Consider the following 14,881-nt stretch of genomic DNA (forward strand, 5'->3'; position numbering starts at 1 on the left):
ATTTTTTTCCACGTTTTAGCATCTATGAAATGGGGATAATAGCACGTTATAGTTTATTTACTTGGCAAAGTTTATTTCTTGCATGCTAAGTTGCTTCATTCTTGCCCGACTCTGTGTAACCCCATGGACTGTAGCCTGCCAGGTTTCTCTGAATTCCAGGTGAAACTGTTTGAAATGATTTTTTAGCTTGAAATGGAGGGATTGGAAGGGATGTTTAGGTTAGTATGTGTAAATCTGAAGCTAGGTCATCCGGTCAGGCCTTTACTTTGAATGGAGAGGGAGAGAAAACACAGACCTAAGATCTGAGGATGTGTACATGTCCAAACTGGAATTGTCGTATTTTTGTCAAACTAAGATGATGGAGGATTGAATACAGATGGAGTTTAACTATTTTTGGTCCATGAAACCAACTGCATAAGTAAGCCCTGGAGGATGTAGAGGAATAAGTGGATGATAGAGGCACTTTGGGGCAATGGTCAGCAGCTGAGTGTGAGTCCGGGAGGTGTGGCAACAAAAAAGCCAGACTCGGATGCTTTATTTAAAAAGGAATTAAAAATCTAGAAGTCTATATTTGGGGGAGATGATGATTGTATCCACTCTAGAACAGAATAAAATACAACCATTGAATCCAAGTCTATTCTTGAATATGTTCAAAAGTGGTAGCCAAGGTGATGAAGGGACTGGAAAGCCACATACAGAAGAATGAAAGAATATTTGGTTTGGAGGTGAGAGAACTTGGGGCCTGGGGAAGGAGGCCACAGTCAAATATTGTAAAGGAAAAGGGTTTGTACCTTGTATCTCCAGGGAACAGACTAAGGCCAGTGGATGGAAGCTACAGGAAGAAAGACATAGTTCAATTTAAGGAATAATTGGCAGTGAAAGCTGTCTAATGATCGAGTAGAAGATAAATTTGCTGTTGCTAGAGGCGTGAGGGCATTGGTTGACCAAACATTTGGCAGCCATGTTTTAGGGGAATTTTAAGTTGGATTGTTAGCTGCTCTCTTTTCCTTACTGTAAATTGAAAAGGCAATAAACATCCAAAGTTGATCATGCTCAAATTTTAATAGACTTCTTGATGTAACGTTATCAAGTTTGATTATTTTGCAAGCGATAGGAATGCCTTCAGAGAGCATGAACCAGCAGATGGACTTCAGCTTTCTTTGCTGCTCTGCTCAGTTCAGTGTCAGTAATGGATAGTGGACCTACCTGAGTAGGTTTCCCTAGGTGGACTGTGTGAGCTGGAATCTTTTTAAAACAGTTATAGCCTTTTCTCATCACTGACACAGTTATAAAAACCTGCAAATATATGTGCACTGAAGAGTCAAGTGGGGAGCTATACGCCAAACTTCATAAAACTGAAGGAGTGAATTCTTCATGTTAAAATTTGAGTGTCTGTGTTGGCAGGGCCTGTGAAGCACTTCTCCGGAACAGTCTGCAAACCTTGGCACTAACTGATCTCTAAGGACTCCTTCCAGTTGTAAGAATCTTGGGTATATAATCTTGTAATAAATGTTAAGCAGCAGTTTAGGGTTTCAGAGTAATAGAATCATAGCCAGTTAAAATTGAAAATTTCAGTGGACTATAATTGGTCCCTCTGAAATTGACCGCAGCTTTGGGAAGCACAGTTACGATGAAGTCAGCAGTTTGAAATGTGTTCTTAACATAGGAGAAGGAGGTGTCCTCGCTTCCAGTCCGAAGTGAAATTCTGCTCCCTTCTCGTGAAAGAACCTTACTGGGTCCTTTCTGTTGAGGAAACCTCGACATTCTTAAGGAGAGAGAGATTTGGATGGTTAATGAAAATAATATTTGGTGAGTCTAAGCTCATTGAGCTGACTGAAGGGTTTAGAAGCTGAGAAAGAGATCTTATAGCAGTCTGAGCCTCAAACAGTCTAAAACATACTTCCTTAAGCTAATTTTCTTTCAATTTCACAAACTTTTTGGAAGGGTGGTGGATTTAAAAAGAGAAGAAAAGACACAGTGCATGGAATCTTATGATTAAAGAAGAATGTAGTCAAGAGTGATGCTGACTTTGCTGCCCTCAGCAAATTCCTACTCATCCTTCATGCTGTAGCCTCCCCCATCTTCGATTCTGTGTTAGGCACCCGTCTGGTACTTTACTTAGCCTGTTATAACATGTTTTACACTGCGTTGTTATTGGCTGGTGGTTTTCAAACCCCCTAGACTATACACATCAAGAAGACAGGGACCAGATTTGTGTCTGTGAACTTTCAGGGTTGGTTGGATGCATGGTAAGGGTTTTATAAATGTTTGTTGACTGAATAAATAGGAGCCCCTTTACCTTCTCTGGCTTCCCTTGTGGCTCAGCTGGTAAAGAGTCTGCCAGTCTGCCTGCAATGCAGGAGACCTGGGTTTGATCCCTGGGTTGGGAAGATCCCTTGGAGAAGGGAAAGGCTACCCACTCTAGTATTCTGGCCTGGAGAATTCCATGGACTGTATAGTCCATGGTGTTGCAAAAGTCGGACATGACTGAGTGACTTTCACTTCACTTACCTTCTCTTTCATTGTAATACTTACTTGTCTTGGCATTTCTCTGAGATGTTGCTGATGTCCTCATCATGCACTTGTCTTGCCATTAAAACAACCTTTGCAGGCTGGTTATTGGTTCACGCTGAGTATTGGGTACAGGGAGGCTCATTGTATTAATCTCTTCCTAATAAAAATATTAAGGAGAGATTAATCCTAAAGGAAATCCACCCTGAATATTCATTGGAAGGAATGATGCTGAAGCTCCAATAACTTGGCCACCTGATGTGAAGAACCGACTCATTGGAAAAAGGTGCTGATGCTGGGAAAGATTGAAGGCAGGAGGAGAAGGGGATGACAGAGGATGAGATGGTTGGATGGCATCACTAACTCAATGGACCTGAGTTTGAGTAAACTCTGAGAGATAGTAAAGGACAGGGAAACCTGGTGCACTGCAGTCATTTGGGGTCTCAGAGTTGGACGTGACTTAGTGACTGAACTAAGTGAACAGATAAAAATGTTAAAAAAACAAAAGAACTTTGATCTCTGTGGAAGTAATTTTCTGAAGAGCTATTCTCATCTGACTGCAGAGAGGAAAGCATCTGATAGCTAAACTATAACAAGCTCTTATTAGTTACTCTTTCATGGCTGTTAGCATTTTCAGCTGGGGATAGTTTGTTTCTCAAGCTATAGTTCTTTGGGAATTTACTCAGAATCCTTGTTTTCCATAAAATTTTTAAAAATTGCCTTTATTTCAATTATCTTTCAAAACTAGCATAAATAAAGTCTGGATCTTCTGGATGATCAGATTATCGCTGAGCCCTGGCACTTCATTTTGAATCTATACCAGATTATGTTCTTTAGTCACTGAATCGTGTCCTCTTTGTGACCCCATAGACTGTAGCCCACCAGACTCCTCTGTCCATGGAGTTTCCTAGGCAAGAATACTGGAGTGGATTAACATTTCCTTCTCCAGTGGATCTTCATGACCTAGGGATCAAACCTGCTTCTTCTGCATCGGTGGGCATATTCTTTACTGCTGAGCCACCAGGGAAGCCCCCATACCAGATTCAGTTCAGTCGCTCAGTCGTGTCCGACTCTTTGCAACCCCATGAATCACAGCACGCCAGGCCTCCCTGTCTATCACCAACTCCCGGAGTTCACTCAAACTCATGTCCATCGAGTCGGTGATGCCATCCAGCCATCTCATTCTCTGTCGTCCCCTTCTCCTCCCCCCCTCAATCCTTCCCATCATCAGAATCTTTTCCAGTGAGTCAACTCGTCGCATGAGGTGGCCAAAGTATTGGAGTTTCAACTTTAGCATCAGTCCTTTCAATGAACACCCAGGACTGATCTCCTTTAGAATGGACTGGTTGGATCTCCTTGCAGTCCAAAGGATCTTTCTCAGTGATCAATGCAAAGAAATAGAGGAAAACAACAGACTAGGAAAAACAAGAGATCTCTTCAAGAAAATTAGAGTTTCCAAGGGAATATTTCATGCGAAGATGGGCTTGATAAAGGACAGAAATGATATGGACCTAACAGAAGCAGAAGATACTAAGAAGAGGTGGCAAGAATACACAGAAGAAATGTACAAAAAAGATCTTCACGACCAAGATAATCACGATGGCGTGATCACTGACCTAGAGCCAGACATCTTGGAATGTAAAGTCAAGTGGGCCTAAGAAGCATCACTACGAACAAGCTAGTGGAGGTGATGGAATTCCAGTTGAGCTGTTTCAAATCCTGAAACATGATGCTGTGAAAGTGCTGCATTCAATATGCCAGCAAATTTGGAAAACTCAGCAGTGGCCACAGGACTGGAAAAGGTCAGTCTTCATTCCAGTCCCAAAGAAAGGCAATGCCAAAGAATGCTCAAACTACCGCACAATTGCACTCATCTCACACGCTAGTAAAGTCATGCTCAAAATTCTCCAAGCCAGTCTTCAGCAATATGTGAACCATGAACTCCCAGATGTTCAAGCTGTTTTTAGAAAAGGCAGAGGCACCAGAGATCAAATCACCAACATCCGCTGGATCATGGAGAAAGCAAGAGAGTTCCAGAAAAACATCTGTTTCTGCTTCATTGACTATGCCAAAGCCTTTGACTGTGTGGATCACAATAAACTGTGGAACATTCTGAAAGAGATGGGCATACCAGACCACCTGACCTGCCTCTTGAGAAACCTGTATGCAGGTCAGGAAGCAACAGTTAGAACTGGACATGGAACAACAGACTGGTTCCAAATAGAAAAAGGAGTACGTCAAGGTTGTATATTGTCACCCATACCAGATTATGCTGCCCTAATTATTGTATATTCGTGAGAAAAGGTCTTAATAGAATTGTCTTCCTGCCTAATAGCTGTAAAGACACACTGTACAAATGAGGATTTTACAGTTGTTTGACTAGAGGAAAGTGGCAAGAGTATATGCTGTGTAAGCTGGTACCATACATTGTGAATAGTGATTTAGTTTTAGGAGGAGAATATTCCTTAACTCACTGAGTTGATATCATTAATCTGGGTATTATTTTTGTTTTATATTTGTAAAAGAGTTTTTTATTTTTGGTTTTATTTATTAAAATGTTATTAAATTTTTATTTTTTTTACACCATAAACATTTTTTATTGGGGTATAGCCAGTTAACAATGTGATAGTTTCAAGTGAATAGTGAAGGGACTCAACCATACATATACGTGTATCCATTCTCCCCCAGACTCTCCTCCCATCCCAGCTGGCACATGACACTGAGCAGAGTTCCATGTGCTATACAGTAGGTTTTTGTTGGTTATACATTTTAAATATAGCAGTGTGTACATGACCTTCCCAAAGTCCTTAACTGCCCTTTCCCTCCAGCAATTGTGAGTTTGTTTTCTAAGTCTGTGAGTCTCTAAAAGAGTTTTTTTCTTATATCTAGTTTATCATTAACACTTGGAGTCTTTTTTTTCTTTGTTTTTTAAAAAAATTCACATTTGAGAAATCTTTCCTTGAATTCATAGGCATCAATCTCTTAGTGATCTTTGAGGCCTAATTTAACAGGCAGATGAGGGAGGGAGCTTGTTTGGCCCAGGAGGCTTCTGTCCTTTTCCAGTTGTACTGTGTAGGTATAAAAAGATAGGAGCAAAGGCCAAGTGAAATCTGACTTTAGATGTTCTTTAAGGATTGTCTGATTTAAGAAGATTTAAGAAAGCTGATCGCCGAAGCATTGATGCTTTTGAACTGTGGTGCTGGAGAAGACTCTTGAGAGTCCCTTGGACTGCAAGGAGATCCACCCAGTCCATTCTAAAGGAGATCAGTCCTGGGTGTTCATTGGAAGGACTGATGCTAAAGCTGAAACTCCAATACTTTGGTCACCTCATGCGACAAGTTGACTAACTGGAAAAGACTCTGATGCTGGGAGGGATTGTGGGCAGGAGGAGAAGGGGATGACAGAGAATGAGATGGCTGGATGGCATCACCGACTCGGTGGGCATCAGTTTGAGTGAACTCCGGGAGTTGGTGATGGACAGGGAGGCCTGGTGTGCTGTGATTCATGGGGTCGCAAAGAGTCGGACACGACTGAGCGACTGAACTGAACTTACTGAACTAAGGATTGTCTATGGCCAGGATAATCAAGTATGGAGACGTATCAGGGTTTATAAAAGGTCAAGAAAAGAAAGGATCAAATAAGAGATCATGAACTCAGAGCTGTGCTGTCCAAATAGTAACTGGGAGCCACGCATGCCTATTTAAATTTAAATTCAGTTCAGTCGCTCAGTCGTGTCCGACTTTTTTGCAACCCCATGAATCACAGCACACCAGGCCTCCCTGTCCATCACCAACTCCCGGAGTTCACTCAAATTCATGTCCATCGAGTCGGTGATGCCATCCAGCCATCTCATTCTCTGTCGTCCCCTTCTCCTCCTGCCCCCAATCCTTCCCAGCATCAGTCTTTTCCAGCGAGTCAACTCGTTGCATGAGGTGGCCAAAGTATTGGAGTTTCAGCTTTAGCATCAGTCCTTCCTATGCACACCCAGGTTGGATCTCCTTGCAGTCCAAGGGACTCTCAAGAGTCTTCTCCAGCACCACAGTTCAAAAGCATCAATTCTTCGGCGATCAGCTTTCTTCACAGTCCAACTCTCACATCCATACATGACCACGGGAAAAACCATAGCCTTAGACGGACCTTTGTTGGCAAAGTAATGTCTCTGCTTTTTAATATACTATCAAGGTTGGTCATAACTTTCCTGCCAAGGGTAAGCGTCTTTTAATTTCATGGCTGCAATTAAAATTACATAAAACTAGTCCATTGTGCCCTCAGAGTGGGTGGCGGCGCGATGGCGCGGGAGGCGGCAGCCCGGGGGCGGCGGGCAACGCTGAGGGCTGGCTGAGCGCGTGGAGCAGCGCGGACCGGGGGCCGCGGCGGCTAGGGGCCGGGCCGGGAGGCGAGGAGCCCGAACAGCCGAGTCTCATGTGAGCACCTGGCCTTCAGGCTGTTCCCAAGCCAATGAACCCCATGAAACCTGCCCTGCCCGCCGCACCACACAGTGATGGTCCATTCGCATATGAGGCGGTGCCTTGGCAACAGAGTGCCACTCAGCCAGCAGGATCGCTGTCTGTGGTCACAACCGTGTAGGGAGTCGGCAACGCAGCACAGAGCCAGGTTTGGGGAACCCCATGGGCCCTGCAGGGAGCCCCCCCCGGCAGCTCCGTGATGCCGGCATGGCAGGCGGCAGCTCCGCCCTGAGCTCCCCACAGTGCCTCAGACAGGCGTTCGGTGAGGGTGGTGCCAACAAGGGCTACGTGCCGCAAGGGGTGTATGGCCGCGGGGGCTACCCCGGGGGCCCTGACTTCACTACTGGGTATGTGGGAGGCCCAGGGGCGCCGGGGGGCCTGGGCCTCCCCTCACACGCCGCACGGCCATCCACCGACTTCACTCAAGCAGCGGCCGCTGCCGCCACGGCCACAACCACGGCCACCGTGGCCGCCCTCCAGGAGAAGCAGAGCCAGGAGCTGAGCCAGTATGGAGCGATGGGGACCGGACAGTCTTTTAACAGCCAGTTCTTGCAGCATGGTGGTCCCAGAGGGCCCAGCGTGCCCAGCAGCATGAACCCAGCCAGCGTGGGAGGGCTGATGGGCCCCTCCAGCATGAGCATGGGCATGCACCCCTCTATGCAGGGCAGCGCCTGCCCCAGCAAGGGTACCCGGGCCCCCCCCAGACCCAGCCGCTGCCCCGACAGGGTGTCAAGAGAGCCTACTCGGGCGAGGTGTACCCTGGGCAGCAGTACCTGCCAGGAGGAGGCCAGTATATGCTTGGTGCCACCCAGTACGCACCTGGCCCTGGGCAGCCCCCTGCCCCATCCTCCTACCCCGGGCACAGGCTGCCCCTGCAGCAGGGCACGAGCCCGTCCCTGTCCACCGCCAGCCCTGCAGGACCACACTACAAGCCTGCAGAACAGTTCAATGGGAAGGGTGCCAGCTTCAACGGGGGCAGCATCAACTACAGCCAGCCTGGCCTGAGTGGGCCCGCTCATTCCATCCCTGGCTACCCCAGCTCCCCACTGCCCGGGAGCCCCACGCCACCCATGACCCCTGGCAGCAGCATCCCCTACATGTCTACCAGCCAGGAGGTCAAGTCTCCCTTCCTGCCTGACCTCAAGCCCAGTGTGAGCAACTTGCACCCATCGCCGCCCGGCAGTGGCCCCTGTAACGAACTGCGGCTGACCTTCCCCGTGTGGGACGGGGTTGTCCTGGAGCCCTTCTGCCTGCAGCACAACCTGGCAGTGAGCAACCATGCCTTCCAGCTCCGAGACTCTGTCTACAAGACCCTGATGCTGAGGCCTGACCTGGAGCTGCAGTTCAAGTGCTACCACCACAAGGACCGGCAGATGAACACCAACTGGCCGGCCTCAGTGCAGGTCAGCGTCAACGCCACCCTGCTCAGCATTGAGTGCGGCGACAACAAGACCTCCCACAAGCCCCTCTACCTGAAGCACGTGTGCCAGCCGGGCCGCAACACCATCCAGATCACCGTCACCGCCTGCTGCTGCTCCCACCTCTTCGTGCTGCAGCTGGTGCATCAGCCATCTGTCTGCTCAGTGCTGCAGGGCCTCCTCAAGAAGCACCTCCTGCCCGCCGAGCACTGCATCACCAAGATAAAGTGGAATTTCAGCAGCGGAACCATTCCTGGCACCCCAGGGCCCAACGGAGAGGATGGGGTGGAGCAGACGGCCATCAAGGTAGCCCTCAAGTGCCCCATCACCTTCCGCAGGATCCAACTCCCTGCCCGGGGCCACAACTGTCGCCACATACAGTGCTTTGACCTGGAGTCCTATTTACAGCTTAACTGTGAGCGAGGGACCTAGAGGTGCCCCGTGTGCAACAAGACAGCATTGCTGGAGGGCCTGGAGGTGGACCAGTATATGCTGGGCATCCTTATTTACATTCAGAACTCTGACTGTGAGGAGATCACCATCGACCCCACGTGCAGCTGGAAGCCAGTGCCGGTGAAGCCTGACTTACATGTCAAGGAAGAACCAGATGGTCCAGTGCTGAAGCGCTGCCGCACTGTGAGCCCTGCCCACATGCTCATGCCCAGTGTGATGGAGATGATTGCCACCCTGGGCCTGGGTGCCACGCCCTTCACACCCCTGCAGCCCCCCTCAGCCCTTGCCCCTGGTGACTACCCTAGCCAGGGTTCCAGCTTCCTGGGACCCGGGACCTTCCCCGAATCCTTCCCACCCACCACGCCCAGCACCCCAACCCTGACTGAGTTCACCCCAGGGCCTCCACCTGTTTCCTATCAATCCGACATTCCCAGCAACTTCCTGACGCCAGAGAAGTCCGGCCCCTGCCTCCCAGGCCAGATGGCACCAGCAGATCACCTGGACCCAGCCCATAACCCCGGGCCCCCAGGGCTGCACGCCCCTAACCTTGGAGGCCCCCCAGGGCCCCAGCTGCATCATCCAAACCCTCCCCCAGCATCCCGGCCAGCTCTGGGCCCAGTGAACTCGGTGCCTCTCAGCGAGCTGGCCTTCAGTGCTGCCACAGGCATGATGGGGCCCCCAGTGTCTGGGGCAGGGGAGGCCCTGGAACCGGCTCTGGACCTGCTTCCAGAACTGACTAACCCCGATGAGCTGCTGTCCTACCTGGGCCCACCTGACCTCCCCACGAACAGCAACGATGACCTGCTTTCTCTTTTCGAGAACAACTGATCCTATCTGTTGACCACCTGGCTGGCAGGGACATGTCCACCAATGTCTTGCACCCTTCTCTCCAGCCCAGCCCCACCTGACACCAGCGGCCCTCCCCACGTGTACACCTGGAGCTGGGACCCGCCCCTGACACCTGGCTGCTGGAAGCTGCACTGCACTGGCTGGGAGGGGAGCCCTGGGGCAGGGTTCTCACTGGCCTAGTTTGCAGCTGCAGAACTGTTTTTGAGGAGATGCCCAGCCCTGCCCCCATCTGTACCAGCCCATGCTTGTCCAGCCCTGCCTGGTTCATGCATACCCACCACCCCTGAACTCCAGCCTCACTCAGGCCCCCCACCCCGCCTGCTCCCACCAGCCTACATCTTGCCCAGCTTTGACCTTTCTGTTTCAATGACCTGTTTGGTCCTCGGCCAACAAGGAGTAGGTTACTCTGTCCTGGGGCCTGGTCTCGCCCAACCCGCTATGGCAGGGGCTTCAGGCTGAGGCTTGGGTTGGGGGTCTCTAAAGCACACAGTGTACATAGTGTAGAAACACTAATAGATGTAGGGTGACTGGTCCCTCTCTGCAGCTTGGGTCTCCATGGGTTCCTGCCCTCACCCATGTGCAGGCCTGGAGGGGTGGGGGGCAGCAGGCTCCTTCCTGCTGGCGGTTGGGCTCAGACTCAGCTCCATGTTCAGATTCTCCAGCAGCCTGTTCCCCCCAAGTTCCCCTTTTCTGTAAGAGTGAAGAATTGGTCCCATAGTGTTTTTTAAACACATCCACCCTGGGGCCATGCCAGGTGGGGGAGGAGGGGCCACCACACTCTAGGTGCAGGGCCCAGTCGTGTCCCCTGTCTGCCTGTCTCTATTAAAGGACTCCCTCGTGGTGGGAAAAAAAAATAAAATTACATAAAACTAAAAACTCCGTGCCTCAGTCACTCTAGACACATTGCAAGTGCTCAGTAGCTAAATGTGCTTCAGGACTACTGTATTAGTCAGCCAAGGTATAGAATGTTTCTTTTCATTATCACATAAACTTCTGTTGGACAGTGCTGCCCTAGAGGGAGTAACAGTGGAAGCAAGGGCAGTGTGAAGGTGATTAAGGAAGAAGTGAGAAAACAGGTCACGGGAGGAACGATGCTAATAGAATCCCCAGTTCTCAGTGTCTCATACTTCCCTTGTTTTTGAGGATCTTGACAGTTTTAAGGAGTACTAGTTAGGTATCTTGCAGAAGGATTTGTCAGGAGTTAAGGGTTTGAGGAGAGGGCTGCACGGTGTCTCTCTCGTCATCTTGTGTCAGGGGTACATGACTTCATGAGTGTTGATATTAACTTTGATCACTTGGCAGAGGTAGGCAGTCCCTTGGTTTTAAAGCTGTGCTTTTGCTCTCAACTCCCAGATTTATTTTGCAATCCAGATTTTCTTGCAGTCCGGATTTATGCATCCAACTACAGGTTTTAACAGCTCTATTTGGACCCCTCACAAACATAAGGTTCTCAAAACTAGACATTTTCCCCCCATGCTCTCCAAGTCTACATTTTCTATAGTCTTTTCCACTTCAGCTAAGACACTTCTGTTTTCCAGTTGTCCAGGCAACAACAAATAAACCACTTCATGTTATCCTTGTTGCTTTTACTATTTGGTGTAGTCTGTTAGGAAATCACGCTGACTTTAGCTTCAAAATATTCCAGGATGTGGCCATTCAGCACAGTCTCTGCCTCTCCTGCTTGAGCCAGTGTAATTCTGAAGAATCACACTGGCTTCCTGACTAACTCCGTGTTGTTTTGCCTCCTTAGAATCCATTTTCCACACAGCAGATTCATCTTTTAAAAAGAACCTTACATTTATATACAGAAAATTGCACATATTATGGGTTTGTGGTGAATTTTCACAAGTTGGTTACATCTATGTATGCTGCACCCAGAGCTAAAATCGGCGTGTGACTAGCTACTCCTCATGTTCACCTGCAGACACTGATCCCCCAAGGATGACCACTGTCTAAGAGCACAGGTTAGTCTAGTCTACTGTTACACTTTATGTAAATGGAATCATACAGTGTGTAAGTTGAGTCTGTCTTTTATGCAACATTATGTGTGTGAGATCCATCCATGATGGTGCATGAAATTTGGTTTCTTCTCATTGCTGTGAACTATTCAGTTGTGTTCAGTTGTGTCACTCAGTTGTGTCTGACTCTTTGCAACCCCATGAACTGCAGCATGCCAGACTTCCCTGTCCATCACCAACTTCCGGAGCTTGCTCAAATGCATGTCCATTGAGTCGGTGATGCCATCCAACCATCTCATCTTCTGTCGTCCCCTTTGTGTTAATGTGCTGATGCTGCTAAGTCACTTCAGTCGTGTCCGACTCTGTGTGACCCCATAGACGGAAGCCCACCAGGCTCCCCCTTCCCTGGGATTCTCCAGGCAAGAACACTGGAGTGGGTTGCCATTTCCTTCTCAATTGTGTTAATGTACCACAATTTATTAGGGCTTCCTTGGTGGTGCAGACAGTAAAGAACCTGCCTGCAGTGCGGGAGACCCAGGTTTGAGCCCTGGGTTGGGAAGATCCCCTGGAGAAGGAAATGGCAACCCACTCCAGTATTTTTGCCTGGAAAATCCCATGGACAGAGGAGGAGCCTGGTGAGTTACAGTCCATGGGCTTGCAAAGAGTCAGACACGACTGAGTGACTAACATATACACACCACAATTTATTGATCTGTTCTACTGTTGATGGACTTTCAGATAGTTCCCAGTGTTTGGCAGTTATAAATCATGCTGCTATGAATGTTCTAGTACCTGGATTTTGAGATATACGTGTATACATTTATGTATAAATTTATGATGGGTATATACCTAGGAGTGAGATTTTTGGTTCAGTATGTACTAGCCTCATGGCGTGTACATGTGTGCTCAGTCGTGTCTGGCTCTTCACGACCCCAAGGACTGTAGCCCACCAGGCTCCTCTGTCCCTGGGATTTCCCAGGCAAGAAGACTGCAGTGGGTTGCCATTTCCTTCTCCAGGGGATCTTCCCGACCCAGGGATTGAGCCCGGGTCTCCTGCATTGCAGGCAGATTCTTTACCATGCCACCTGGGAAGTCCAGTGTTAGTGTATATTGCCTCAGCCTTAACATATAGTGTATATATATATATAAGCCTTAGCATATATTGCCAGTTTTTGTTTTTTTTGCAAGTGATTTTACACCAGCAAGTCATCTTCTAAAGAGTAAAAATTAACTCCTATTGCTGTAACTAATTTGAAGACCCATGGTTCATTAGCTCATGCAGAGTAATAGTAAAAATACTTACAATGCACATAAGACCCTAAATAGCTGGTTTTCCAACTTGCCTTTGAACATGCTAAGTGCATGTACATTTTAGGGCCTTTGCATTAGCTGCTTTCCCACCTCCTCTGTTCTCTTGCCACATATCTGCATGGACTGCTCCCTTATTAACTCCAGATGTCTGCTTAAATGCCACCAACATATATAAATGCTGGAAAAATTTCATGGACAGGAGCCTGGGGAGCTACAGTACATAGGGTTTCAAAGAGTCGGACACGACTGAGCATGCACACAACCATCTCTTTGTTTTGCATTACTTTTCTTCTTACCACTTACTTCTTGGCCTATCTGTATGTTTAATATATCTAAAATATTTTGTGTGTCCCCACTAGACTTAGTTTTTGTTAATTGCTTATCAAAAACAGTGAACATTAGTAGCTTCCCAGTAAATAGTTGAATGAATAAATGAATTCAGGAAATAGTTCTAGTTGTAATAGACGTATGGTTTTTCCCGTGGTCATGTATGGATGTGAGAGTTGGACTGTGAAGAAAGCTGATCGCCGAAGAATTGATGCTTTTGAACTGTGGTGCTGGAGAAGACTCTTGAGAGTCCCTTGGACTGCAAGGAGATCCAACCAGTCCATCCTAAAGGAGATCAATCCTGGGTGTTCATTGGAAGGACTGATGCTAAAGCTGAAACTCCAATACTTTGGCCACCTCATGCAACGAGTTGACTCACTGGAAAAGACTGTGATGCTGGGAGGGATTGGGGGCAGGAGGAGACGGGGACGACAGAGAATGAGATGGCTGGATGGTGTCACCGACTCGATGGACATGAGTTGGTGATGGACAGGGAGGCCTGGCGTGCTGTGATTCATGGGGTTGCAAAGAGTCGGACACGACTGAGTGACTCAACTGAACTGAAAGGTGTCTAGAGATAGAAATTTGGGGAGAATGGAAGTAAGGCAAATGAGGTTAAAAATTGGTGAAAATTTTAATTTTTATTGAAAATTTTAATTTTTATTAAAATAATAGCTTCAAAAGACACTGGGCTTATGATTCAAAAATAGCAGCCTTCTGTCTCCTCCCAGCTCCCCAGATTTGACTACTTTCAATGCTTAGTTGTTTCTTATGCTATTAAATTTGATATTTAAAAAATCTATGGTTAAATCGCTGTCTTTTATATTTCAGTTTTAGATCTTATTTGAAGGCTTTCTACACTGGAAGATACGGATCAACTTTTCTTAAACTTCTTTCTTTCTCCAGCACACACACCCTTTTCCCCTATCCTCCCAGTATAATTGTCCAAAATTTAAAAATTTGTTTTTAAGTTCTTGAAACATGCTTTCAGTTGTCTTCACAAATGTCAGTTTCTCAGGAAATTATTCTCTAGCTTCTCATGTCAAATGTTTAATGTATACATTATTGTAAACATGAAGTTGTTCCATGTGAGCTAGGTTATATGTTATGATCACATCTTAGTTTTTTTTTCCTGGAATTTTCCATAATTCTCATTTTTTTTGTTTGCTTATTCTTCTTCACATAACTAACTTACTGTCCTCATACTCCTTGCCAGGATTCTAACAATAACACACCTGGGGTTATATATTAGTTCTTTAGGTTGTTTTGGAAGCATTTGTCCTAGAATTGCCAATAGGAACTATAGAACTGTAGCAGCCTGTTGCTCTGAATCTTCCCTTCACAAATTAACCTAAAAATTATCTTTTTTCCTGTGTTTAAATCTTTCACTTCTGGATCCCAAATCAGTCTTTCTTGGTTTACTCATTTCTCTTGGGAGGACATATCCTTCAGTAGTTTCCAGAGAAAAGATACAGGTAATTTTTAGTAATTTTAGTAATTTTTGAAGATCTTGTCTATCAGTTATCTGTTGCCATAGTAATGCTGCATGACAGATGACTGAGAAATGTCAGTTGCTCACAGTAAGTAT

At 47.1% G+C, this 14,881-nt stretch overlaps 1 protein-coding gene and 1 pseudogene across 2 annotated transcripts in view; both read left to right on the plus strand.

Moving 5' to 3' along the window:
* Positions 1–14,881, plus strand: part of CNNM2 (cyclin and CBS domain divalent metal cation transport mediator 2) — a 171,303-nt gene that overhangs the window by 43,950 nt on the left and 112,472 nt on the right. The window lies entirely within an intron of this gene.
* Positions 6,294–12,093, plus strand: LOC129555388 (zinc finger MIZ domain-containing protein 2 pseudogene; annotated as a pseudogene).

The sequence above is a fragment of the Moschus berezovskii genome, chromosome 12 (assembly GCF_049115385.1).
Source record: "Moschus berezovskii isolate FMDL1 chromosome 12, NW_MosBer_1.0, whole genome shotgun sequence".
Lineage (NCBI taxonomy): Eukaryota > Metazoa > Chordata > Mammalia > Artiodactyla > Moschidae > Moschus > Moschus berezovskii.